At 39.1% G+C, this 27116-nt stretch overlaps 1 protein-coding gene and 1 long non-coding RNA gene across 2 annotated transcripts in view; one reads left to right on the forward strand and one right to left on the reverse strand.

The window, feature by feature from the left end:
* The window catches only part of LOC126764112 (uncharacterized), a 423412-nt gene that overhangs the window by 200040 nt on the left and 196256 nt on the right, over positions 1–27116 (reverse strand). The window lies entirely within an intron of this gene.
* LOC126764256 (uncharacterized) lies at positions 8895–17460 on the forward strand. Its single transcript, XR_007667831.1, has 3 exons — positions 8895–9028; positions 9104–9247; positions 16685–17460. It is a non-coding gene; the product is annotated as an uncharacterized LOC126764256 (long non-coding RNA).

A 27116-nucleotide genomic window follows, 5' to 3' on the forward strand; every position in this document is an offset into this window, starting at 1 on the left:
ACCAAAGTGATCAGAGTGACGAGTAGAGTTGAAATCCGGATGTCTGTCTGTCCGTCCCTCCGTCTGTCCGTCCGTGCAAGCTGTAACTTGAGTAAAAATTGAGATATCATGATGAAACTTGGTACACGTATTTCCTGGCTCCATAAGAAGGTTAAGTTCGAAGATGGGCAAAATCGGCCCACTGCCACGCCCATAAAATGGCGGAAACCGAAAACCTATAAGGTGTCATAACTAAGCCATAAATAAAGATATTAAAGTGAAATTTGGCACAAAGGATCGCATTAGGAAGGGGCATATTTGGACGTAATTTTTTTGGAAAAGTGGGCGTGGCCCCGCCCCTACTAAGTTTTTTATACATATCTCAGAAACTACTTAAGCTATGTCAACCAAACTGAGTTGCTTCCTTCAGGTATTTCCATATACAGTTCAAAAATGAAAGAAATCGGATAATAACCACGCCGACAGAAGGAAGCTGCACCCAGGTTTTTTTTTTAAATTGAAAATGGGCGTGGTGTCGCCCACTTATGGACCAAAAACCATATCTCAGGAACTACTACACCGATTTCAATGAAATTCGGTATATAATATTTTCTTAACACCCTGATGACATGTACGAAATATGGGTGAAATCGGTTCCCAACGACGCCTTCTTCCAATATAACGCTATTTTGAATTCCATCAGATGCCTTCTCTGTATAATATATACATTAGGAACCAATGATGATAGCGGGATACGTCAAGAAAAATAGGCTGTTTTTCCATAGCATCTTCGATTATGCTCGTTATTCGATGAACTTGATCGATTGTGGAATGTTGAGATTTAAATCGAAATTTATGAACTGGTATAATGCCTTTTCTTCAATTATGTTCTGGAGTCTTCTTCTGATTACAACTTCTAGTAGTTTGGACCAAACAGGCAACAGTGAGATTTTACGATATGACGAGGCCTCATGACAGGTGTTTGGACTATAATGATTTCAGATACCTACCATGACAATGGAACGTATCGTTTCCCATGAAATAAAATTATTCGTGTTGATTAAGTGGTGCCAAAGTAAAAATTTTGTGACGTGTTTGCTTTGTACTGTGAAATTAGGAAACAATACAGACATAGGGCGAATTATGTCCGCCTCGAATGAAGTCATCTGAAAGCATGCGTTCGATTTTATACACGGTTTAGAAACTATCGAGATTTATCAGCTTAGTGAGATCTTAAAGCATAAAACGCCTATGTTCACTGTCAGTTGTACTGCTTAAACATTACCCCACAGTCGCCATGATTTTAAACAAGCGTTGATTTTATCAGCGTACGTTGAACGTGTAATAACGTGTTTCAGCAAAATATAGCGAATTAGGGAAATTTTACCAGTTCCACGTAGTGCATTCAAAAAAATAAAATAATAATAATACTTCTTGGCATGTCGAAACTGGCAGCGTAAAACATTGTGAGCCAATTCGACATACTTCGTATCACGATTTACATACTAATGACTCCATAATGACTTATTGGGGAATTGCCATACAAGGTACGTTCCAAAGAAAACATGACTTTAAAAAACATAACAAATGGTTTTTTCGACAAAATCAATTTATTTTATTCAAAATAGTCTCCTTCTGCTTCAATACAGCTTTTTGCTCGGTCCAAAAGCATGTCGATTGAGTGTTTTAGCAAACCTTTTGAATTGCCTCTATGTATGCATAATGCAGTCGCACGGTGCCATACAAGTATCAGGTGAATACGGAGAGTGGTTAATGGTTTAAATATGATTCTTGGTCAAATAATCGTGTTTCGAATAATGGATTCTGAGCAATTTTTGGTCGTCAGTCAATTTGTGCGGAACAAACCATGCACACACTTTTCGTAAGCCCAAATGTTCGGTGAAAATGTGATGTTCAATTCCATTTCCATGAATTTCAATTATGATTTTGGCAATTTTTGATGAACTCACGAACAGTTTCGATGGAATTTCCGGATTTTGATTGGCCCACATGTTGATCATCATTTATGTCCCCACAACCACTTTCTGCTACGGGATAGGCAATCATCGTCATAAACTTGTTTCATCAATTGAAACGTTTCGGTAAAAGTTTCACCAATTTTAAAACCATATTTAGTGTTGGTTCTTTGTTCGAAGCTCATTTTCGCACCGATAATAAAATGAAATATGAAATGTCATGAAATTCTTACTGGACAATCGATAAAGATACCAGATTCTAACGCCACAGTCGACATATAAATGGCGCCACCAGGGGCGCTAGATTCCTTTCTACTTTGGAACCCACCTTGTAGTAGATACGAGTATAAGAGGATTGTCTTTTTTTGCAATGTTGATTCAACAAGCATACTGTTACCATGACTGCCATCTTCTAGCAAGCTTATTGGAAGACATGCATCTTAAAATAACCATGTTCAGGGGATATTAACCAATCTCAGTCACAGATAAAAGCACTTAGTCTGCCCTGGATTAACTAGGTATACACGACCCAAAATATTTGATATGAATTTTCGGGGGAATACATCAACTGGTGTGCCTTACTTACGGGACACACATTTTTGCACTTCAGCCCTGATGATATAGCGTGGTACTTCTGAATAGAGGAGTGTTTGCGCAAATGCTCCAAAAACATCCGTACGAGTACACAATTCAAAAACTTTCATATACGACCGCTGTTTGTGTTGCTTTCAGTGATTTGAAAGATGCATCTCAGCCAAAAAATAAAAATAAACCGCCAACATTTTCGCGTATTTATTTTTTACAACTTTCGACGTGAATTAACTCACCTACAGTGCATCGATGGACTTAATTCAGTTTTTAACGATGTAGCTCCATCAAGGGCCAGTTGTTATCGATGGTATGGTGTATTCAATCGAGGTCATAGATCACTCCAAAAAACTATTGATGCTGTACACAAACTAATATTGCCAGAACGTTATGTGACCTATCATAATATATAGGCAACTATAGTCATTACTGTGTATACATTAAAAATTGCATAGACATTTGACTGTAAAAAAAAAAATTTACTTCATACACCACAATTTTTCGATGGCTCAAAAAGGCTCGAGTCGATTGCTCGGGAAAAATGTTAAAAAAAGATACATAGCTGTGTATCGAAACACGTCTATGAGATTGTGAAGGTAGTAAAGATCGGTCCACTACATGGTTGTTTCAAGATGCATCGAACCCAACAAAAGGTGTTCGCGCACAAAGGACTTCCAAGCAAACGGTTGCCCTTTTTTTGGAACAACTGTATATGTATATCACAACCGTACTACTAGAACATGGCAGAACAATAAATGAGTCATGAACAGCCATCTGTTTGCCAGTCGTCCTTCAAGAAATCTGGAAAACCAACCGCCGATGAGGATCATACCTCACTACGACACAACGATTTGATGTGTCATCATCCATACGATCCTTTTGTTAAATATAAACTAAGAAGCCAACATTTTTCAATACCTCAATTGGTTCAAACACATGCAAAAGTGCATAGATCTTAATCGATAATAAGGTTGATTTCCCTATAAGAATAATTGGCATAATGAATAAAAAAACCGACTTATTTTCATTCCTAACCAGGGCTTAAACGTATAAGTTTGGAAATATAGAATGGCAAGTATTTTTTTATGCTGAATTACGAAAAAAAACAATAACTTTTGTTCTAAAAAAATAAAATAAAAAAACATATTTGGGATGAACCCATGGAAATATATGTTTCCGGATTTTCAGATCTACCGATAAGTTTCAAAAATTCAAATTCAACAGATACCGTGACAGTAGGATTTCATATATTAGGTAACATTTCCAAAGGGGTAATTTGACGTTTGTTAACTTTTTGGTCGCTAAATGGTTGTTGAGTCCAATGGAGGAAATAATGGTGGTTGAAGATCTGACAATGAATGAGTGTGGGCAGATCCTCGAGACCCCTCATAACCGTACTTCAGTTGGCCATTATATTGTAGTGTTGCTTTTGCGACGAAAGATAACTGAACTAGGTGACTCTTACACACTGGCCTCACAGAAAATTCATAGACTAGAGCGTTGTATGATTGCGGATTGAGTCCTAAGGCAAAACTGCATTTAATTTATGACGGAGTAAGCAGAACTCATACACATGGGCTCAGTGCAACCACGCTTCCAGTTGCTACTACACTCCTTATCATGCGGTCACAGCAAAGATCCGCGTGGTGTTCGACACTTCGGCACAGACCAGAGAGGCTTCCGTTTTGGGCTTAAGATGGGACGCACTGACGGAACAGTTATTCTTTCGTGTCGATCTAAAGCGAAGAAGAGAGATCTCCACTCCAAACGCCAGCGCTTAGCACAAGCGAGATGGCGCGACTCTTTGGTCCTACAGATTGTTATCCTTTGTTCTCGTAACTGGGAAAATATTCATTCAGCGTCTGTGGTATGTCACATGAATATTTCTGGTATATGACTTATCAGCAGCACAAGCTTTTTAGATGCCTGTGCTCGTTTCGTCACCTGAGGCAAACCCTATCGGGACTTACATCATAATACGGGTACAGCTTATGTTGGTGTCAACCGACTTTTGAAGAATGATCTTGAAGCATGGCAGGGTGAGAATAATCAGCAATCGCAGATTCGGGAACGCATTAGTATTACGTTACATGCAGTCATCAAAGAGGCCCCTGGAAGGCTGCTGTGAAGTCTGCTAAGCATCATTTGTCTCACTACGTAGGTGCGCAGGTCATGTCAATTGCAGACATTGGACATAAGAATATACCGTCTCAATTCGCGTCCTATTACACCACTCTACGTCGATCCTGAAGAGAAAGCATTAACGACCGGCGATTTCCTGATTTCGTCTCAACCTCTGGACTGAAACAATGGCAATAGATACGTCAAGTGCATCAAAGATTGCGATGGAGTGGCGAGTACCTAACTATTTTGCAGAGATGGCACAAATAGCTTCGGTGCACGAGGAATATAAAGATGAATAATATCATCTTAGTGAAAAAAGAGAATCTGGTCAACCCATTGGTGCCAGGATCGACTTAGAAACCGCTAGAGATGGAGGATTTCGAGTCAAACAACTCGATCGAGTGGGAGGTTTAGGGGTTATTTACGTTAGTTTTAAGTTTTACGTTTAAAAATAAAAGCGATGTCTGGTAATACTGATTTATTTAAGATTCATATATGTCATATCTCTTTTATCATTCCGTTATTAACTCGTTGAATAACTTCGTTTTCACAAATAATATTATACGTTCACTTTATATTTCTAAAACATCTTACTTAACAGTTTAAAATCTGAGGTAAGGTTTTTATCGGCCCGATTTTTTTTTCGATGTATACTATACATATAAAGTCAAAAACCTTTACATTTAAATCGGGAGGAGAAGTATTGAACCAATGTTAATGTGGATTGCTCGTTACAGGTATTGTTAGTTGGAATTCAACTTGTGTTGTTATTCTCAAAACTTCCACCTAAGTATATATGTGTATACATATCTATGTCGATTAGCTTTAGATGTTATAAACACCGAACATGTAATGTGATTAAAACTATTATATTACATTATCTGCTGCAGCATATTGCAAGAGTATAAAAATTCTATAATCGTATGCGCATCATTCTATTATACGAACATAGTAGGTAAACATATGGTTGTCCACTATTGTTTTGAACGAAAGAAAAGCAAAAATTTATTATACAAGAATAAAAGGTTTTTCAAAAAGAGCGCTACAAAAGTTTTTTTTAATTAAACAAATCGCGATATCAATAAGACTCCTTATTTCTGTAAAAGTATATTCGATGCCATAATGTACGAATGTCAATTTCTTTTACATGGCCTTTACGGATACGCTAACAGAAGTCCAGAAGCTGAGTCCAATTTTCGACGGTTTTCAAGCATAAATCGGCCGATACTGCTGCAGTCTCACGTTCAACAATCGTACCAAGTTCATCAGTCTTCGCTGGCTTATTGGCATAGACTTAAAGACCATAAACTAGACGTAGCCACACAAGGCTGTTGAATTCCATATAGCCCAAAAATTATCTCTAAGCGCGGTAAACTACAAATTGCTAAAAACTATATTCAAGCTCAATTTCAAGGTTCCCTACTTAAAAAAAAAATCAAATTAAATGGGGAATGTTTATTAACATTCGAAAATAAATCCTATCGCTTTTTTTTTTTAAGTAAATCTCCTTTAAAAGCGGCAGCTCAGATGGTCAATCCAAATTATCTATGACTCGTTTGATCATTTCGACTGGTAACTGTCGAATGATATACGTGATATTTCGCTCAAAGGCTCGTATCGGAGCTGGACTGTCCGCATAGACCTTAGACTTTACATATCCCCACACGATCTTGATAGGGAACTACCGGATCAAAACGTTAAATTATCTGCTCACCGAAGTGTTCTCTCAATAAATCCATTGATTGATGTGATGTGTAGGAAGTGGCACCGTCTTGTTGAAAGCTAATGTCGTTGAGATCGTGAGCATTAATTTCAGCCATCAAGTAGTTACAATTGACGGTTACGTTCTCTTATTCTTCTTCTTCTTTACTGGCATTGACCCCGCTTACACGATCAAAGCGGAGTTAAAAACAGCACGTCAGCCGTTTCTATTTTTCACTACGTGGCGCCAATTGGAGATTCCAAGCGAAACCAGGTCCTTCTCCACGTGGTCTTTCCTACGGATTGGAGGCCTTCTTCTTACTCTGCTTCACCGGTCGGGTACGACTCGTCGCGTCGAATACTTTCAGAGCTTTCGCAGAACCTTTCTCTCGACTTGTAACGTCGACTCATCAGCTGTTGTCAGGACTTTACTTCTCAATTGCCTACTTAGTTCGAAATAGCACCTGTTGGCAAGAGATATTCTGCGTTGGATTTCGACGCTGACGTTGCTTGGTGTTGTTGCTGGTTCCAAGATGGACGAAATTATCCGCGAATGTGACGACTGTTTGTTGACGACAAGAGATATTTTGTTTTGTCATCGTTCACTACCAGACCCATTTGCTTTGCTTCTTATCCAGTATGGAGAAAGCAGAACCAACGACACGGGTGTTGAGGCCAACGATACCAATATCATCGGCGTTTTTCGTCGCTTTGTTGTTCTTCAAACGGGTAATTGCTATTCGAACTTCTTCATGGGCGAGCAATGCGGAACGTCTGCTGCATCGTTATCAATTGGGGAATTGGGTTCGCCTTTTCCTAGCGTTATGCCTTCACTGCTATTCAGCAGGCTGGAGAAGTGTTCCCTATATAATTTATGTATGTTCATCGGTTAATAGATCACGTCGTTCGGTTCTACAAGAGTACGCTCCGGTTTTGAAACCTTCTGTTAGTCGCATTTTTTCGTAGAATTTTCGAGCATTTTCCTTGTCGGCCAGCTTGTGAAGCTCTTCATACTTACGCATTTTGGCCTCTTTCTTTTTCTGTCTGCAAATGCGTCTCGCTTCGCTCTTCAACTCTCGGTGTCTATCCCATCCCGCACGTGTTGTGGTTGATCGTAACGTTGAGAGGTAGGCAGTCTGGTTTCTCTCCGCTGCGACACGGCACTCCTCGGCGTACCAGCTGTTCTTTAGCATTTTCCGAAAACCAATTGTTTCGGTTGCAGCTGTACGTAAAGAGCTTGAAATGCCGTTCCACAGTTCCCAAATACCGAGTTGTTGACGAGTGCTTTCAGAGAGCAGGAGTGCAAGTCGAGTAGAAAATCGCTCGGATGTCTGTTGTGATAGCCGCTTCTTGACATCGAACCCTCCTTGTGTTTTTTGACGTGCGTTTTTGCTGCACAGAGGCGATTGCGAGTCTTAGTCCGATCAAAACGTAAGCACATTCAAAACACAAGAGACGTGTCTTCCGTATATCACAACGTGATCGATCTGGTTGGTGGTTTTTCGATCCGGAGACAGCCAGGTAGCTTGATGTATTTTCTTGTGCTGGCATCTAGTACTACAAATAACCATATTTCGGGCCCCGGAAAAGGACTATTTCGACAGCGTGGTGGGGGCAGCTTTCATAGGTGCTCTCAAAGCGCTCAGAGAAGGCATTTTGGTCACATCGCCCTTTTTTCGTCGAGGCGTGAGCGCAAATCAGCGATATGTTGAAGAACCTCTCTTTGATGCGGATTTTGGCTGGACATTCATCCACCGGGGTGAATGGCAGAACTCGGCGACGGAGTCTCTCTCCCACCACAAATGCCACAGCGAATTTGTGCTTTCTTTCGCATTCTTGAATAGCGGTGATGTCAGCCTTCACTCTAACGTGGACATCCAGCTGGGCAGCGGCACGTTCCCAATTAAAGGACTGGATGTATGCTCTCAAATCGTAGTCCTGATTTCGTTTGCCATGGTCGTCATCAGGGGGGTCTCGCATCCGAGGCTAGTTTTTATTTTTCATTGGGTACGTATTTTTAAGTGGCGTGTCTCAAACCCAGCGCACAACGCCTTCTCACTTTAGCTCGTCTTCAAACGGATATTCTTTAGCTACCCAGAGAATCCTAGGTCTAGGATCGGAAGTCGTTTTTGGCCACTCCTAAGTGAATGGCAATCAGAGAACTTTCCTCATTTGCGTGAACTTCCACACATGACTGCATCCTCCGTTCGTTCTCTCCAGCATCATTTTTAAAGAAACAGGGAATGATCATTCCACCGGCCGAAAAACCAAATGTTCAGGCCTAGGTTCTTCCTCGATGAAACGCGAAACAATACTGAAAAAATAACATGACAGCTTGATCTGTCAAAAAAGCTTATGATAATATTAGTTGGCTTCTTTGATACCATGATCAATATTCAGGGATTTTAACCTATTATATGAATAACATTGAATACATTTGAATAGATATATCATTATAAGAAAGAATAATTGTTTTGTTTATAGTGAAAATATTAATACAACAATATATTTTATTTCTTTTAGGTCACTTTATCTATCTCTATACTTATCAGCTTGCATGTGTTTTTTCTCCTAGTAGTTGAAATTATACCTCCTACTTCGCTTGTTGTACCACTTTTAGGAAAATATCTGATATTTGCAATGATATTAGTGTCAATTAGGTAAGTACTACATTTGCCATTATTTAGACATAAATAATTGAAATTATTGTATATACTTCTATTTCTAATCTACAGTATTTGTGTAACTGTCGTCGTTCTGAATGTACACTTTCGTTCTCCACAAACTCACCGAATGGCTCCCTGGGTGAAAAGTGTTTTCGTCAACTTACTTCCACAGTTTTTATTTATAAAGAGACCAAAATACAACATTGAAACAAGGTGAATATTTTCTTTTACACTCACGAAAATTAAAAAGCAGGAATATATAAATCTTGCATTGACCGACAACTTGGCACAAGATTTTTTAGAAAAACGAAAATCATTATATGTACATAGTATATCGGAGTTGGGATAGTATCGACCCGATTTTATCTATTATCATGCCACATACTAATTAAATGTTCCCTGGGTTTCATTAAGGTAGCTCACATACAATCACCAATCATGTGGACTACAAACAGCAGGATTTTCGAAAACCCTGGTAATAGTTATATGGGGATAGATCAAGCTTACGTTCAGTTTCATCCATTTCAGTCAGAAAGAGGAAAATATGTCTGTTTTCATCGAGATAACTCAAATATTGGCCTACATATTCAGCATCAAGTCACCTGGAAGTTCAAAAATCTTTGTATTTGGATTATATGGTCTCAGGGTCCACATATGCGGTACCTAAGGGCTTGAATAGCTTTGATTAGATTTGGACAATTTTTGATCATAAGCTGGCACACTTTTATGGAATTATTACTGCAAAATTGTATCCCGTTATATTAATTACTCTTTGTTTTGTGTACTGGAAAGTGAAAGAACGAAATGGATTTTAATATTGTGTTATGTGGGAAGTCAGCGTTTGTCAAATTTTGACTATTTTAACACTGTGATATCAGAATATGAGAAAAATGATAGATATGTGATTTCACCAAAAAGTGCGTAGTGCCACGTCCATCGTCCATTTTTCATACCGGTTCCCATAAAGACCTCTCAACCATATAATGTCTCTGGCGTATTTACCAATTGATTTATTGCGCTTTTTGTACTTTTGAACAGTGCCGTTATACGAGTATGAAGAGTGGGCGGGAATATTTTCCGTTTTCATCCATTTTCATATTGTCGATAGGAGTTATTATAATATTTGCGCCGAGCAAATTTAGTTGTAGCTTTAGTAGTTTAGGAGATATATACATTAAAATTATTTGAGGGCGGGCCCAACTCCACTTTTTCAAAAATTTTTTGTACAGAAATGAGCCTTTGCTTTTGCAACATGTTGCTAATGATTGTACGTATCACTTAAAACTAAGCGAGATAGATATAGGGTTGTATAAAAATTTGCATGGCTTGATAAGACGCGGGTTTCCTAACAAGAGCAAAAAAAAATACGAGTTTGTAGATGGAACACTATCACGCACACAAACCGCCATTAACCGAAAACCTATAAAGTGCCATAACTAAGGACTTAATAAAGATATAAAACTTTTATGTGGTATAAGGGCGCCGCCCTTTAACAAGTTTAATGTACATATCACCCAAACCACTAAGCTACAACAACCGAATTTGCTGGGTATAAATCTTATAGGAAGACTCCCCATATAAAGGTACGGTTATAAACAATTCAAAGCACAATAAATCATTAAGAAAATACGCTAGAGATATTAGATTTTACTCTCAAGATGGTGTAAGAAACCTTTATCGAAGCCGTTGTGAAAATTGGACGAAGAGCGTGGCACCGCCCACTTTTTGGTGAAATCCCATATCTCAATATCCGACAAACCCATTTGGTACGTGGCATTCTCCTCATATTGTTATATTACAGTAAGGAAATGAACGCAATCGGATAACCACCACGCCTACTACTTACATAGCACAATTTTAAATTCCACTTGATTATTCAAATTCAAAAGTTATTCAAATCCATCAAAAACAAGCACTTAGGCACCGTATACGTGGACTCAAGTATCTAATGCTGGCTTTTGGTCGAAAATATTGGACAATGTGTGAGATACGTAATTGAAATTCAGGTATAATCTTTCTCTGACAATGGTATGTTCCCTTGGCCTCAATATATCTAATACACACAATATGTTCGAACTTCCGGGTGACTTTGTACCGTATGTACGGGGGTTTTATTCAGAACGGTGTATCTTTATGCCTAAAATTGGTAAATTTGAGCAAAAACTTGACCTAGCGCTTACAAACTAATATGAGGATTTTCGAAATTCCGTGTGACTTTACTCCATATGATTGGTTTTTTAATGTGGCATGTTAATAATGATTTCCGTCTTTCTAACAAACCTTATGTGTCTGCCAGTGGATGAGTTATATAAAGCATATGTATAAATAAAATTACTTGGATCCTCTGGTTGACGTTTTACACCTTAAAGTATTTTCCTTTAACACACATATTTTCTAAACCATTTAAGATACTAGAACCGAATTCGAGCAAAATAAATAATTTAAGTACCCCTACCGACACTGTAAAAATGAATGATATAAGTATAAAAAATACCTTACAATATATTAGGTTATTATTTACCGTACCCTTAAAAGTAAACTCAGTATATTTTTGCTATTTTCATGGTTTCATATTTTAATTCCATTGACTTATAAAAGACATTTATTTTTGTGCTTTAGCACTTTGTTTATAGTCAATTTTACATTCGCAGTTGTTAATTAGTCCATATTTTTATGATTCTCCTACATACTCAATCTTATCAATTAAATATTTTGGTGCAGTTTGATTTTTAGCTTGCTAACTGCTATAAGGGTACTTAGATCAAGTCGTTCTCTAATGTTAAACCATTTTAAAGTTCCTAGCCGTGGTATTGTAATATACTGCTATGAGCAAAAAATAGTACGACTTTTTTTATAATTTCAAAATTCACAATTTATTCTTCAAAATCTACGTTATCCTTCTCAATACACTGGAGCTAACATTTTTTTGAATCCTCGAAATAGTTGTCAAAGTAAATATCCGAAATAGCCAATGCACATGGGGATTGACGTTTAATGTGTTCAATTGATTCAAAACAGTTTCTCTGCAACGGTCATTTGAGTTTGCTAAATAGCCAGAAATCACACGGAGCTAAATCGGCGAATAAAGCGAACAATCAACAGTTTTCGGTCTATAATCCCGGTCTCGAATAGCTTCGCACAAACGACGAACATTATTCAAATAGCCAGTCAGAAGAATTCGAAGTGCACCGTACCTCAATAATCGAATAAACTTTCAATATAATCTTGCTTGATGACGTGCTTTGGCGAAGATTTTTTCGCAAATATACAAGTAGATCCCAGACTCATCTTCTTCTTCTTCTTAATTGGCGTAGACACCGCTTACGCGATTATAGTCGAGTTAACAACAGCGCGCCAGTCGTTTCTTCTTTTCGCTACGTGGCGACAATTGGATATTCCAAGCGAAGGCAGGTCCTTCTCCACTCGGTCCTTCCAACGGAGTGGAGGTCTTCCTCTTCCTCTGCTTCCCCCGGCGGGTACTGCGTCGAATACTTTCAGAGCTGGAGTGTTTTCATCCATCCGGTCAACATGACCTAACCAGCGTAGCCGCTGTCTTTTAATTCGCTGAACTATGTCAATGTCGTCATACATCTCGTACAGCTCATCGTTCCATCGAATGCGATATTCGCCGTGGCCAATACGAAAAGGACCATAAATCTTTCGCAGAATTTTTCTCTTGAAAACTCGTAACGTCGACTCATCGGTTGCTGTCATCGCCCAAGCCTCTGCACCATATAGCAGGACGGGAATTATGAGCGACTTATAGAGTTTAGCTTTTGTTCGTCGAGAGAGGACTTTACTTTTCAATTGCCTACTCAGTCCGAAGTCGCACCTGTTGGCAAGAGCAATCCTGCGTTGGATTTCCAGGCTGACATTATTGGTGGTGTTAATGCTGGTTCCTAAATAGACGAAATTATCCACAACTTCAAAGTTATGACTGTCAAGAGTGACGTGAGAGCCAAGTCGCGAGTGCGACGACTGTTTGTTTGATGACAGGAGATATTTCGTTTTGCCCTCGTTCACTACCAGACCCATTTTCTGTCATCGTTAAAATCGCCGAATGCACTTTATGTACTTTAAAAAGAAAAACGTATACTAAACACTAATAATGATTTTGATGCGACATTTGGCACAGATCTCATTGACAGATCTACAAACCTAAAAAAAAAATATTTTGACAAACGGGTTTTCGCACGAAATTTAAGTAAACAAGTAAGGAAGGGCTAAATTCGGGTGCAGCGGAACTTTTTATACTCATCCAACTTGCAAAAATCAAAGCCAGGGAAATACCTAAAAGTTGTTAAAAGTGTTCGAAAACCCTGACATTAGTTATTTAGGGACTAGACCAAGTTTTCGCTGAAATGTATCTATTTTAGGCACAAAGATACACTGTTATGAGTAAAACAAGCAAAACTAATACGGCTGTGTAAACTGACCTTGAGCAACACCAAAAGCTTCGTCAGGATCGGGAAGGACCTCTCCGAGCCGTTCGGTACCAAACGAGGTTTCAGACAAGGCGAGTTTCTTTCGTTTGACTTCTTCAACCTTCTTCTGGAGAAAATAATTCGAGCTGCAGAACTAAACCGAGAAGGTACAATCTTCTATAAGAGTGTACAGCTGCTGGCGTATGCTGATGATATTGACATCATTGGCCTTAACAACCCCACCGTTTGTTCTGCTTTTTCCTGAATGGATAAGGCAGCGAAGCAAATGGGTCTAGTGGTAAACGAGCGCAATACGAAATATCTCCTGTCATCAAACAAACAGCCGTCGCACTCGTAACTAGGCGCCCACGTCACTGTTGACAACGTCCGGTGTGTTTAACGTGGGTACCTGCTGATGACAACCTTATCCCACGGCGCTCAAAAGCACAGCGGATCAAATCAATGCGTTGATCGGCACCCTGAGAATGTTAGGCATTTTCAGTATTAAAATGCCAGTGTGGAGTGGACACATTAGCCACCTTGGTCGGAATCGAGGCCCATTTAAGACCTCTGCCGTACTTTGGGTCCGGCTCAACTGACAACGTCAATTCTTCCTGTATTTGGGTTTTAACCATAACCACCACGGATCTCCCCTAGGGGCCAGTCCACATGAGCAGGTTGGAGTAAACTCCAAGGGCGTCAACTCACCATGAAACCAGGATTAAGTCTCCGGTCAGACCTCGTGGCCAAAGCTACTACTACTACTACTAGTAGAGCTTCCATAATGCTCTGGACTGGTGGCCTGAGGTTGGACTCCGTACACGCACCACTCATACGAAATCTAACTCTAGTTCGCAGCAAACCGCCTTCGCCGTTTAAACAACTCACACGCAAACGACCCTTAATGTTCAGTATTCCGACTAGGGGAGATCACACCATTAACATCTAATCGTCCATCAGTCCAGCTAATCCCCATACAACCCAAGTCCCTAATGTCCGAGTACATCGGGCAATTTACTAAAATATGCACCCAATCCTCTACCCCCGCCCCACAAAAACAACCCGACCTATCAAATAGGTGCCTCTGATGCAAAAATGCGTTCAAAGACCAATGACCCGTGGGCAGAAAACCCAAGCTCAGACCAAATATGAAATCTGGGTTATCGTCAACGAACCCAGCGTCCCGAATGAACTCGTAGGTTACTCGGCCATTAGGACTATTATCCCAACGTTCCTACCACCTACACCTAACTCTATCATTTAGAAGCCTCTTGCTCCCTAGATATCCCTCCCTCTCCACATTATCGTCGGAAATCTAGTCATTCCGCATCAATTATCAAGCCCCTTCTTAACCTGAATGCAACAGCCAGCACGCTGTATGACAATCAGGTCAAGAGGGGGCGCACCTAACAAACCCTGCATAGCATCCGTTGAGACAGTGCAACATACAGGCAAGCATCATGCAACGCTGAATTGAGAAGAGTTTTTAGGACCGAGACAGTCGTGGCTACTTCCCGCCATACAGCGGCTTCATATGTGGCACAGGCAACAAACAAGCCACGACATATTTGACTCGCGTCACATATCTGATGCTGACCCCATTCACACGGACAATCGGTGGACGAACCGGCGACAATCTGCCCTTAATCAGCATTATCACCGTTTTTCCCCTCGATATGTCCACCCCACACCTACACCCCAAGTATTCACAATCTCCAAGAGATCTCCTCTCGTTCTCTCTAGCTCAGAGCGCGAGCCACCATCGACCATAAGAAGAAGGTCGTCCGCATACGCACAACACTATCAGAGTGGCTCGAGTGTCCATCATAAGGTTCCAAATATATGGACCCCAGTTGGAACGCTGCGGGTAGCCACGAGGACATTTCCAATCCCCACACTCCCATTCATGTCGACAAGAGCGACCTTTCTGTCCGAAAAATAACTCCGCTAAAGAGCATTTTCGGACAGCCAAGCTCCTTCAGCCGTTGCATCACTCGATCCCAGTTTAAGTAATCAAACGCCCCCATGGAGTCAACAAATATGCCAAGGATATATTTGTTGATATTCTCCCTAACAGCATTCTGAACATAACACCAACATCTTCTATACTGCGTCCTCCTTGAATCCATAGTACTTATCCGGCCACATAATCCGCGTTAGCTCCTGAAGCCGTTCCACCGTGACTGTTTCCAGAACATTTTCCAAGTACTGGAAGGAGACTGACGCCCCGATAAGACCGAGGATCGCTCCTGATATTATAAGGGGAGTTCAGGAGAGGAACAACCCTAGTACTTTTCCACTCACGTGGAAAGTATCACTCCCAAACGCACTTATTATAAATGGCCTCTAGGTATTCCGGAATGAACTTTCACTAGCTTTTACACATCTCTTCGTTCAAACCATCAGAACCTGGGGACAATTTGGACCTAACCAGGCCAAAGGCATACCCCAATTTTAAAATTTTTGTATTGAATCATATTCAATATTTTGTCTCTGCTAGAAGGAAAACCACTTGATGTAGCACCTACTTGCCTCCAAGAGGCGGACATCAAATTGTCTGTACCCTCAAGGAACGACTGGTGTGCTGTTGATAACTCGGCTATAACCGCGTTAGGAAGACATTAGAATATGGGTTTTCACTAAAAAGTGGGCGGTACTACGCCCATCGTCCAATTTTCACAACTACTCTCTGGAAGCCCTCTCTTATCCTCTCAGAGGTAAAATTTTAAATCTCTGCGCGCTTTAAGTAGTTTTTAACAGTAACGTTATATGGGAAGTGACCGAGGTTATCTTCCGATTTCGTCTGTTTTCACACTATAGGTAGAATTTCCTATAAAATTTATGCCCAGAAAATTTGGTTGTTGTGGCTTTAGCGGTGCTACGCCCACTTTTTAAAAATGTTTGCCCACAAGTGCCCCATGCTACTGTGATCTTCTGTATCAAGTACTAATTTAATACTTAGTTATGACACTTTTTTCGGTTATTAGCGCTTTTTGGGCGTGGCAGTGGTCCTATTGCGCCCATCTGTGAACTCGAAATTTTCATTGCACTAAGGAACACACATATCAAGTTTCATGCAGATATCTCAATTTTTACTGCAGTTACAGCTTGCACGGACGAATGGACGGACGGACACACAGACAGATAGTCAACCGGATTTTAACTTTTCTCGTCATCCTGATCATTTATATATACACAACCCTATATCTATCTCGCTTAATTTTAGGTGATACGTCAACCGTTAGGTGAACAAAACTATAATATTCTGTAGCAACTGCTTCCAAAAGTATAAAGAGGACAATACAAAGGTTATTACATCAAATAATTTCAAGTAGTGTGGAATGAAGACCGTCATGTAACATACCTTCAGATAGAGGCATGCCTATGCATTTCTCCCACCAGCATACATTCGATATTGCATGAACACCTGGCCGTAAAAAAGGTTTGTTCTCGTTGGATCCCGCACAATTTGACAATCGCTCAAAAAAAGGCTCGTGTGGATTGTTGTAAAGAAATGCTGAAAAAATACGATCGCTTCAAAAGACGTTTATAAGATCGTCACAGGTGACGAATCATGGTTCTATGCGTATGAGCCCGAAACAAAAAAACCACCGGCAAAAGAAAAAAAAAAACAAAAAAAAAATCATTTTCGTTGATAAATATGCCTATTTACATTATTAAGCCAGAAATATTTATAGCAACCTACATAATGTGGGGGTTAATAGCACATTTTGAACACTTAAAGAGATTTTCAACTGAATTGTATGTGATAAAGTGTAGTTTTAGAAAAATAATCTTTTTACTTCTACTGCATGAGCCTGATTTAGATAACAATAGCGGATTTCTAAACTGATTTACGGAGTTTCTGACTGTGTTTATTACTTTACGTGGTGATATCTTACAGTTTCGAACGAGACGATCTCATTTAAGTTGTGAGAAAACTGTCTTGGCAGTGCATCCGCTCTTCCGGGCTTATAATAAAACTTAGGTGAAAATTTTTCAGCTTTTAATTTTTGTTGTTTGAACAAGTGTTTTGAATGCACACTATGGCAAGTAATTCACGTTCATTTACAGCATAAAATTCTTTACTCTTCGTAAGTGTTCGCGAGATCATAGTTATTAGACGACCTTTTTATGATAAAACCGGACCCAGTGTCTTTGACGAGGCATCGGTTGTAAGCTCAAGTGGTTGGTAATAGTCAGGATAATGAAGTAAAACGTCCTCAGAAGCTAAAATATGCTTAATTTTTCCGAATGGACGTATTGCTTCGTCGTCAAGATTTTTATCTCTTTCAAAGCTTTTGTACCAACCTGCCCATTTTTACCTCGAATATACAGAGTCAATGGTTTTACGATAGAGCATAATCTTTCAAAAAACGTCAATAATATCCAGACAAACCGAAAAATGAACGCAGCGTTCTTAGAAGTTCATAATTGACGATATCATGGACCTTATCTGTGCAAGTTCTTATGCCTTTTTCAGATACAAGAAAGCTTAGAAACTGAACTTCCTATTTGAAAAATATTAACATTTCTGGCAACACGCGCATTCCAGCATTTGTCAATTTTTGCAGAAGATAATCGATATGCTTCAAACGCGATTCTTCATTAGAGGAGGATATGATAATGTCATCGACACAAACATGGCAGAATTTTCCAATAACTTCGCGTAACACATCATCGATAGTCGTTTGGAATATATTGGGTGCGTTCCTCAGAACAAAAGGAGGCCGACAAAATTCGTATTCCCCTTTATTAATAATGAAGGCGGTTTTTCGTCTATTCTGTTCTCACGTTTTAATTTGATGGAATCCTGATTTTAGGCCTAAAGTTGTAACCCATTCGATTTTGGTTTAAATAATTGATTTCACCTTCACATTCCGATATCGCGTCATCAACGTCATCATAATTATAGCGAGCTTCTTCATTTTGATTACAATTGTCATTAATGCCTTGGTGTTCATAATTATTCGAAGATAATTCTTCTGCCATAAAATTAACTTTCTGTAACTCTTACGAAACGGCGAACGATCAGACAGTAATCGATTATTACTACGTTTAAATCCCATTGGCGGAGAAATATTTCGACAACGGAGGAAAAGGACGACTTGACCAAAGATGCTTTCTATTAGCGCTCTTATGAGAGCTGCCCCCGCCACGATGTCAAAATCATGCTTTTAACATAGCGCCACCTATTGAATACTTACTCAATCCAGCCAACAGTTAACGTCTCCTGTTAGAATATTTTGGAGCCAAAGCCACAAAGACCAAATCTAGACAAAGACCTCAACAACGCGCGAAGCAGAGAGGCACGACACAAGCGTGTTGAAAGAGCATTGAACTGTCAGATAATTTATGCACTCTTCTTGAGGAAAAAAATTAATTGATTCAGAGTATTTTTCCGAATTTACAGAGTAACTACTTGAATCATAACTGGCTCAGTTAGCGGGCTATTTTGGCAGCCAAAAATTTTGATGTTGCCGAAATTTACTTCCAAATACAACAGTTGTTACCAGGCGATCTGATGTCTTTTAAATCAAACGATACTGTTCTTAATGAAAACGAAAGTGTAAGTTTTCTAAAAGAATGATTCATCTATTGTTCTCCTGCGTAATTTGAATCCAACTCCATTATGCAATGGTGCGAGTTTGGCTATCAAAAAGATCACCAGAAATATTCTTGAAGCAACCATATTATCTGGAAAGTTTAAAGGTGAAGTTGCCACCTGTTGCCACTTATTCCAATGATACCACCGGATTCTACGATACCCTTCAGGAGGTACAATTTCCAGTTAGTTTAGCTTTTGCAATGACGATAAATAAATCTCAAGGCCAAACAATGTCCATTTGTGGTTAAGATTTGCAAAATCCATGTTTTTCTCATGGGCAACTATATGTTGCATGTTCACGTGTAGGAAAACTGTCGAGTCTATTTATGTTAGCTAAATACCGATTAACAAAAAATAATGTGCACCAATTAGTGCTAAATTAAATTGAGATTAAAAGTATTGATAATTCAAAATATTGAATATTATCCTTAAAGATTTAAAACTATTTGTTAGAAATTTAGATTAAAAAATTATTTTTAAATTAATTATTTTGTATTAACTCTTACCAACTCTTCGTTCGTAAATAATAATTTCATTGTATTAGACAACTGTCCCACGTGAACTTTTTTACAACAATGTAATATAACAAAAAAATTTAGCCACGGTGGAATAATTGATTCATATTTCTTCATAAATAATGCCGGAGAGAACGTAACCGTGAAATGCGTCCGTAATAGCGTTATGATAGCTGACCGTTTAATGCCTGAAATTGAAGCTCGTAATATCTGCGATATTTGATTTCACCGAGACGGCGCTACTTCCCACACATCGCATCAATTAGTAGATTTATTGAGAGAACACTCCGTTAGACTTTTTCCTATGGCGATATGTAAAGTATATACAATATACATATTTATTTGTAAAACCTTATCTGGCTAGGTTATTGTTAGGTGCACAATTTTATTATACTCTGTAGCAAGATGTTGCAAGAATATGAAAAGGTTATGAAGGAATTAAATAAACATTATTCGGTGAAATAATAAAGCTATAAAGAATCAGTATTATGAAGCCTTTTCTAGAGCCACAACTAATCGATCAAATAATGGCCGGTATGTCGTACAACTACCACTAGAGCCACAATTTTCCAATACCCCACATATTGGTAGAAAATACTTAGTCAGAATTCAGTCTAACATTATTAAAAACTCCAATATATGCAACTTTTTGACACCGCAGGATGGCTCTCGCCAAACATGAAAAAACACAATCCTGAACAAATCCTTAAGCGGTGGCCGGTTACTGCTTGCCAAATTAATGCACAGGCGCTTAAATATTACATATAAAAAAATTGTTAAAAAAGTCGAAAAATCGACACATATCATGGACCAGTGCCTAATAATTTTCAATTAATTAAAAATAATTTTAACCCTGGGGCAAAAGAGCACACATTCTGACCATATCTGAGTCAGACATGGAGTCGCTGTCCTTAATAAGCCGATCATAAAAAATGCAACAATTGTCTATAATACAGAAAAGGCAAATAATAAATAACACTGTGAAACATTTTTGGGATTATTGTCTGGGGGGTGAGAAATTCCAAGTCAAGGTGATGGTACTAGGTCAGTATAGTAAAACCCTCAAAGGGCTTGGCGTTCGTATGTGTCAGTTTTTTTTATGACCTTTTAAATTTTTTCCTTATCTTGATGTTTTTTTGCTTAGTTGTAACATTTTGGCAAAAACGTAGTTTAACATAACTCGATATGTCTCAACACATAAAAAAGGGGAAATTTCAGAACTGATTTTGTTCAAACATACGAGATGTACTTCAACCAAAATGTTTTAGTGAACGAAAATTGGGTACCAAATATTGTGTGTAAAAGCTGCTACAACCGTCTAATGGGTTGGAAAAATAGAAGACGTGAAAATATGCCATTCGGTATCCCAATGACTTGGACTAATCCTGGCGAAGGTCACAATCCATTGAATTGCTATGCATGTGCGAATAAAGGAGCCGCAAAAAGGATAAGAAAAAAATTTAAAAGGCCATAAAAAAAACTGACACATACGAACGCCAAACCCTTTGAGGGTTTTACTATACTGACCTAGTACCATTGCCCTGACTTGGAATTTCTCAACCCCCAGATTAGCTGTTGTACTGTGTAATGCACTTAATAAAATCATAAAAGAAAAACTCGCAAATACAATAAGTCGTCAGTAAAATCAAATAAGGCCACAAAATTAAGTTTCTTCTCTTAAGCACCTACCCTCATATTAAAATGCATATTCATAAACCAAAGTCCGTTCTCTACACACACGGATAAATATGAATATATTATAACTCCATCAAGAAATAATTCTGCTGTCAGAGCGTGTTCCGCGCTTCGGCTACTCCACCAGTAGTACGCCGAAATACATAACCTCACATGATCACCAATACACCGCATCTGGGAACAAATTGGAAACCACCATAGTCGATGACACCATACTCGTGCACAACACAACTCACCACACTACATCAACCCACTAAACAAAAAGGATGGTCAACAGCATGGCAGACACATTTCTTTACACATCTTATCGACATCACATCAACATTCATTTTCGAGATCCATCCCGCGCGATACAATTGCGACTGAAAACGTCGTCATACGGTTCCTACTCGATACCAGTCCTTTGATATTCAACCCAACGTCGAGCGTGTGTACTACGAAAAAATAAATAGATTCTCAGCGATCCTGGGCGATATTGTAGACGTTACCTGGCACAGTCATCCTTTATATCTGTGTTTATATTCAATTTCAATAAAGTTGACCCTTTAATGTGACTAATACCTTCCAATTACCTAATGTGATTTTCTTAATAAAATTAGTGAGTGCTTATTATTTATTTATTTTAATACATTTATTAAAACACACAACAACGAAAATCAATGCTGTGACTAAAAGCTGGAATGCGGTGCAAAATATTAAATACACAAATATATTTACAAACCCAAAAAATTGAAGGAACAGAAAAAACACCATGTATATAAATATATGTATATATAAGATACTCACTAGGGTGATTCAAAAAAAAATGTTTTTTTCGTTTGGTACTCGGGAAAATAGGTTCCTAGACACCTTTAAGAGAGCCTCTCCAAACATGAGTTTTTAATTGTAACGGGAAGGTCCTCCTACATACAGTTTTCTTGGTTCATTGTGAGAACTAAATATCTATACAGAATTTAGCCCACACAACCCATAAATGCACACCCTAATGTTTACAACACAGCGGGAAAACCACGCCACTTCTAGAAATGCAAGAAGATTGAAGAACCAGACATGCAGATGATATAACAACAAGAACGCATACGCAGCGGTAAAAACACGCCACGCAAACAATGCAGCGGGATAACCACGAAGACGGAGAAATCAGACAAGCAGATAGAACAACAACAAGCATGCATACGCAGCGGTAAAACCACGCCACTGCCAGCAACATACGCCGTCCCAGCAACACACGCCATCCCAACGCAGCATGTTGCGAATGTTTTAGCACGCAGCACAGGCTTGCTGGGGAGTTAGGTGAGCGAAGATCAGGGAGTCAGCACGGGACTGTGACAGCGTACGCACGTTTGGCATCAGACTACGCAGTGAGTTTATCCTCTGGCTAGTCTTGGTACCCTGACTTGTGAACGCCGTCTGTTAAGGGTGAGCTTGGTAGTGAGTTTATCCTCTGACCAACTCAACCTTTAACATCGCGGCCGCTAACACAGTCTTCCGTGATCCGGGATCTCTACGCGGCAAAAGTGGTTAAAAGGACCTCTCCAGCGTAGCAGAGGAGCGTAAACGTGTGTACCAGTACAGCGTTATTGAAGCCTACACGAGCGTCGGCAGAAGTAGCCGAACGTAGTCGTAGTAGCACGCGAGTGTCAACGTGTACATCAGGACAGCGTCATTGAAGCCTACACGAGCGCTGGCAGAAGTAGCCGAGCGTAGTCGTCGTAGCACGCGAGCGTCAACGTATACGCCAGGACATCGTCATCGATGCATACAAGATCGCCGGCAGAAGTAGTCGAGCGCAGTCGTCGTTGCGGAGGAGCGTCAACGTACGCCGCAGGCCACCGTCATTGAGGCCTACACGAGCGCCGGCAGAAATAGCTGAGCGTGGTCGTCGTAGCACAAGAGCGTCAACGCACGTCGCAGGACATCGTCATTGCAGTCGTCTAACACCCAGGAACGCAGCAGAGTGGGAAACGGTATTGCCCTAACGGACCACACTGAACCGTTACCCTGACAGCGTCGTCCTCGGGCGACGACAGTACAAATCAGAAGACAATTTGTAACATAGATTAATATATATTATATATTAATATAAGTTTAATGAAATAAAGTACGATTCGCAGAAGAGCCCCAATATTTACAAATTTGTTGTAACGAACCCTGGACACGGCGAGTATACCTCAGCAATTTATACTTGTTAGAAGCTGGGGCAGAAAAAAGCTTCGTTACATCATAATAATTTTTTTTCATTGGGTTATAAAATTCATAGGAAATAAAAAATTTTCCCAATAATAATCAAACTTTAACTGTAAATATCTTTTAAATGTTTGGGTTTACGAAAAAATTATAATAGACCCTTTTTGTAGAGAATTCAATTTCCTACAAAATCTAAGGAACAAGATATTTTTTCAAGTAGTTGGAAGCGAGATATAAATTTTTCTATCTGATAATAAGAAAAACTAGAAAACTGTATGTAGGAGGACCTTCCATTACAATTAAAAACTCATGTTTGGAGAGGATTTCTTAGAGGTGTCTAGGAACCTACTATTTTTCCGAGTACCAAACGAAAAAGAAAAAATTTTTTTTTTAATCACCCTAGTGAGTATCTTATATAAACTCAACTTCAACATTTAAATTTAAATTTTTAATATTATAATTCATCTACATTAGCTTAGTATTATGTTTTAAAAATAATGCTTGCGGAGGGCAACCGATTAGCAGGATTTAGTGCTTCTCCATCGTTGGAATCCTGGCTCAACGGTGCTAGTGAACGCGAATTTAGAATAGCTTCCACTTCGGATAGTGGTGTTGACAGCTCTTCTGCGGTAAAAAGAGCGTTGCCGAGCGCGCGAACTACCAGATGTTTGGCGGATTTCACCGTGGCCTCCCATAATCCGCGTTCTCGAAGAAGCGTAACCAACGCTTTTGCTCCAGCAGTGGTGATTTCGAAAGTGCAGGAACCGTAAATAACTCGTAACGAACTGCGAATTTTTATTTAGTAATAGTGCAAATTTGGCATCGTATGGGGGAAATGCATTTAAAGGCGACCTTCTACTCGGATTAATTTGAATGAAAGCGACATATCTGGGTGCATAACAAAGACAACACGTAATTTGAGTTTTTGCAACTTTGGTCCGCTTGGGGGTAATCAGAGTAATGGGGCAGATTTTATTTGAGTTTTATATGACTCTTCCGCCCATTCCCGTAATTTAATATTTTGATTGTTTTGTTGGCAATTTTAGCTTATTTTGTTCGTTGAACGCTATTAATGCTCGTTGTGATCTTTCTGAGAACTGATATGAGTTTGAACAGTTTTCCTTGGTATTCGATGAAGACGACTGCTGTGGATAAGTACCTTACTTTGATTTTCGCTGTGTAGTGTTTTCTTTAATACCTTTGAGCAGCATGGTGCTTCTAGGCAATTTTCGGGATTTGATACCTCGGAATTCGCTGTTGCAACTATTTATTTATGTATTTTTATGAACTATAATTATAAATAATTACATTACATTTAGCAAGGCAACTAGTAACTAAGGCTATCGGCCTGACTTAATAATAAAAGATTTTATAATTTATTATACAATTCTTTAGAATAAGATAATATTAAAAAATAAGCATCGAAGTAAATAAATGATTACACAAGGTGCAAAAGGTTACTTTGGTAAATTAAGTTAAAGATTTTGTTTATGTTTTCAATATCTAAGATCTTTAGCATATTTGTGGGCAATTCATTTCCAAATATATTGACACGCGCATTATTATATTTTATACACTCATCGAGGATATGTTTTATGGACAGTGCGCAGTTGCACGCTGCACAATAAGGAGGCGGTTCCCCTTTTAACAAATATTCGTGCGTTAACCTTGTGTGACCCAGTCGTAATCTGGTGATAATACGAAGTTGATCGGCCGTCGCTGAGACCGAGAGTGTTGGCTTGATGAGATTTTGATTGTAAACTTTGTATCCATGTTGATACGTTTGCCAGTTAGTCGCAGTTAGTTTCCTAACGTGGTTGTTTATTTGTCGAATGGTGTCTGTTTTTACCAAAGGCTCGAAGTATATACAGGGTGTCTGGTAGACTTCTTTAGCTGCTATGTCAGCATATTCGTTTCCGATGATGCCACAATGGCCGGGTACCCACATGATTTTTATTTTTGAAGAAAGTCTTGAAGAGGCTCTTTATTGTGTGGGTTTTGCAGCGCAGGGACGGACGACTTGCTGTCGGAGCAGATTATGTATTTTCCCTTAGCTGTTGTAGAGTGCATAATAGCATGGTATATGGCGATTCAGCCCCGAAAACCGAGCTGTGCCTGAAAATCAGTCCCGTCTTGATAACATTCCCTTTCTCAGATACTACTGCAAAAGACATCGATTGAGATGTTTTGGAGCCATCCGTAAATAAGAACTTCCAGCCTTTTCTCTCTGAGTTGCTTTTCAATTCCAAAAAAGTGTTTTGATATATTGTGGGGCTCGTTGATTGTTTGGGGTAGTCTAAAAGTTTCGAGATAAAAACGAATGGAGGGAGCATCCAATGAGGAAATTTTGTTGATTTAGTAAGCGTAGGATTGTAAAGGATGTTGGCTTCCTTCGCGTTCTGTAATGCATTATATATAGCTGAAGGTGTCTTCATCCGAAATCTTCTTTTGGTTACATTTGCTACGTCTTTGTGCAGAATCGCGTTGTTTGTGAAATATAGTTTTCTTATTAAGCTGAGAAGGCTTTGCTCATAACGTTCGCCAATGAAAGGGAGACCAGGGCGGTTCGAAAGGGCGGTTGACAAGTAATGTTCAAAGTGGAGAAGTGCGTCAGATGTCCCTTGCCCTTTTTTAAAGGCTACTTGGTTGTGACTGATATGTTTATCTCTTAAAGCGAGCCACATGATTCGCTTTGCTACTATCTTTTCTAACGTTTTGCTGAGACATGACAACAATGTCATGGGTCGATAACTGCTAATTTGGTCTAAGGGCTTACTAGGTTTTAAAATGGGAATGATGTCTGCATTTTTCCAGCTCTGTGGGTAGACGCCTGTTTCAAAAATAGTATTGAAAAGTTTAAGTGCCCTATTTTTTGTGCTGGTTGGTGGATTTTTAAGCATTGGGTAGGATTCTCTGTCGTAACCGGGGGTTTTCTCCTTAGCCGATTGAACAACTTCATCGAACTCTGTCATTGTGATATCCTTTTCAATCATTTTAGCGGAAGGTGAGATTTTAGATGGGTTATATTCCGACACAAAATCTAATTTTTCTGCAATGAAATCTGCTGCAAAGTTCTGGTCTTTAGAATATTCAGACCAAGTAGAAGAAAAATATTTCGCTATCTCTTCCGTAGAGGAGATAATGCCGTTTTCTGTGTGCATCACAGAGATTTTGTTTTGTCGTAAATCGCCTGTCAGCGTCCTAACGTCACGCCAAATTTGCTTATGGTAAGAATTGGGGTTGATTGCAGATGTAAATTCTTCTAACCTAGTTCTTTTGTTTGCCTTTACTTGGTATCTGAAAACCGCGTTGGCTTTCTTGTAATTAATAAAGTTGGAATCAGTTCTTTTCTTCTTATATGTTGCCCACAATTCTTGTTTCTTGACTCTAAGTATAGCTAGATTTCGGTTCCACCACGGAACGGCGGGTCTGTGAAAAGTTGTCTTCGTTTGTGTTATGCACAGATGAGCGGAAGATCTAATAATAGTTTTTATATTTGTTCAAATATCATTGAACATGCTTATTTATATGCAAAGCCGAAATTATACTAAATATAAATATCTATTTATATATTAATACATACATACATACATAATGCATTTACATGCAATGCAGCAAAATAAAAGAAAAAAATATACATGCATATATATGCA

This window comes from Bactrocera neohumeralis, unplaced genomic scaffold (assembly GCF_024586455.1).
Source record: "Bactrocera neohumeralis isolate Rockhampton unplaced genomic scaffold, APGP_CSIRO_Bneo_wtdbg2-racon-allhic-juicebox.fasta_v2 cluster09, whole genome shotgun sequence".
NCBI lineage: Eukaryota > Metazoa > Arthropoda > Insecta > Diptera > Tephritidae > Bactrocera > Bactrocera neohumeralis.